Source organism: Benincasa hispida, chromosome 7 (assembly GCF_009727055.1).
Source record: "Benincasa hispida cultivar B227 chromosome 7, ASM972705v1, whole genome shotgun sequence".
In the NCBI taxonomy this organism is placed as follows: Eukaryota; Viridiplantae; Streptophyta; class Magnoliopsida; order Cucurbitales; family Cucurbitaceae; genus Benincasa; species Benincasa hispida.
The window spans coordinates 24617381-24620510 of record NC_052355.1 but is presented as its reverse complement, the minus strand read 5'-3'; positions in this window follow the sequence as shown (position 1 = coordinate 24620510).

The window sequence follows — 3130 nt, the reverse complement described above, 5'->3', positions numbered from 1 at the left end:
ATGCCAAGCATTCCAGTAAAGACCAACAGCTAAACTCTTCTTCCATGATATATTTCTTGTCCATCGAATTATAACCATCATGAGTACGGTAACACTTCACAGATGGCTCATAAGTAACAGCTGAGCCAATTTACCATTTTATCCCTGTAGTTACCATAATCCTTTATAATGAACAATACATACATAGTCCAACTATGTTGAATACCTCTCGGCCATGTAGAAGGTACATGTGCGCCAATCGTTCAAGCCTCTTGGAATCAGCCCTTAAGGGAAGCTATCATCTACATTACCCGTACTTTAGGAAAGGAGGTGAATTTCATCTCGTGTAGTTGAGTTCTCAGCTCATAAATCAGACGAATCCCCAAAGTGGTAGGTTTGAGTCGGTGGCCTAGCCACTCGCACCCATGCAAATCAAAGGATCGCCCTCAGACGAATCCCCAAAGTGGTAGGTTTGAAGGAACTCTTATTCAAGAGTACCAACGAGTAGAAGCGGATCTTTCCAATTCATTGTGAGTTCACAGATGCTCGTAACTACAGCAGGCTAATTTACCATTTTTTCTCTATAATTACATCTTCCTCCTTAAGTACCACTGATCCCTCTAATGAACAATACAACATAGTTCTACTATGTATGAACACTACTATGTGTGAACACCTCTCAGGCCATGAGAAAGTGCGTGGCATCACATCGTTCAAGCCCCGAATCAGCCCTTAAGAGAGCAGTCTATCTACTTACCCTTACTTTGGGGAAAGAGTGAACTCCAACTTGTGAAGCTGAGTTCCCAGCTCCCAAATCAGATGAATCCTTAAAATGTTAGGTTTGAGTCGACGCTCTGGCCACTCACACCCATACAAATCAAAGGACCGCCCTCAATAGTAGGAGTTCCTAACTCACTCAGGATTGAGGTCATGTTACCTATGGTCATCCTAGTGAAGTGAAGTCTCAGTCATGAACACAGTTATATGACAAGACATTAACACTTCGAGGTCATGTCTTATACAAACTCTTTGTATAGGATGCCATCGCTCGCATGTCCACTACACGAATGATCAGGATCAGACCATCTGCGACAAGTCACAACATTTATAACAATTCCACAAAGCGGGCTGCATCCGTAGTGTTACCAGGATAAGGTTTCCCTTCTATATGCATATACTACGGTCTACTTTTGTTGTCACTTAAGACATGATCAACTTGTATGTCACTACATACATGCTTAAGTTTCATAAAGACAACCAAGGATATTAAGTTTACTGGTTTGTGGTAAAATAAAAAACATCTAAATGTGCAAAGTCAAGTAGTGAAGTAAATATCATTTATATTATATATCACAAGTGTTCGTACCAAGTTGTTTACAAACTATAGGACACGAGACTTTAGGATCCAAACCCCAACAGGTGTGTGGTGCCATATCGTTCAAGCCCTAGAATCAGCTCTTAAAGGAGCTATTTATCTACTTACCCCTGCTTCAGGGAAGGAGTGAATTCCATCTCGTGTAGCTGAGTTCCCAGCTTCCAAATCAGACGAATCCCTAAAGTGGTAAGTTTGAGTTGGTGGCCTGGCCACTTGCACCCATGCAAATCAAAGAACTGCCCTCAATGGCAGGAATTCTCAACTCACTCAGGATTGAGGTCATGTTTACCTAGGGTCATCCTAGTGAAGTGAAGTCTCTGTCATGAACGGTGTTATATAACGAGATGTTAACACTTCGTGGTCAGGTCTTATACAAACTCTTTGTATAGGACACCCCGTTCGCCATGTTCCTATACACGAATGATCAGGACAAACCATCTGTGACAAGCAAACACTTGTAATTATTCCACAAAGTGGGTTGCATCCGTAGCATTATCAGGATACGGTTCCCCTCTATATCCATAAACTACAGACTATTTTGGTTATTACTTGAGACATGATCCACTTGTATGTCACCACATATAGCTACACTCTCCTCACTACAGATATATTTTGTGTCCATATCAACCAATCAACAGTGCGATAACCCTTCACAGATCGGTCGTAAGTACAGTTGGGCCAATTTAACCGTTTTTTTCCCCTGTGGATACATCTAACTCCTTAAGTACCATTGATCCCTCTAATGAACGTAAGTCATAGTCTTACTATGACTGAGTCCTCTCTTACAAAGAGAAGTTGTGGCCACTATGCTCAAGAACCAGAATCAGCCCTTAAGAGAGCAATCTATCTACTTACCCTACTTGGGGGAAGGAGTGAATTCCATCTTGTGTAATTGAGTTCCCAGCTCCCTAATCAGACAAATCCCTAAAACGGTAGGTTTATTGAGTTGACAATCTGGTCACTCTCACCCATACTAATCAAAGAACCTCCCTCAAAGGCAGGAGTTCCCAAAACAATCAGGATTAAGGTCATGTCACCTATGGTCGTTTAGATGAGATGTAAGTCTCAAGTATCAACGGCATTATATAAAGAGATGAATCATCTCGTGGACCGGTCTTATACAAACTGTTTGTATAGGACACCTCTGCTTGCATGTCTCTACATGAATGGGCAGGATCAACCATCTGTAGTAGTTCACAACACTTGTAAACTTTTACAAAGCGGGTCGTATCCATAGTGTCACCAAGATCAGGTATCCCTCCTTAATCCTTATACTACAGACCATTTTAGGTTATCACTTAAGGCATGATTCACTTGTATATCTCATATGTATGCTTAAGTTTACATACAATAAACATGGAAGCTTTGTTTATTGTATATGAGTAAATGTAAAATAAAATAACTCTTATTTTATTCATAACAATGTGTACAATGTTTACAAACTACGAGACTCCGAAAGAATTAGGACACTAATCCCAACATGCAATTAATTGTAAAACTATTACTTATGAGAGCTATGCTTCCTTCATCTCTATAGGGACATGCTATTTTGTATGTAGTGTCACGTGTACGCATTAGGCCAGTAGCTTATCATAAGTACTCGCCTTTAGAATTAGCTTACGATCATGAGTCAAATATTTCCCATATGAGAATTTTTGGATGTGTAGTATATGTCCCAATTGCTCTACTACAACGCACTAAGATGGGTCCTCAAAGGATGTTAGGAATATATGTTGGATATGATTCCCCATCAATTATTAAATATCTTGAACCCCC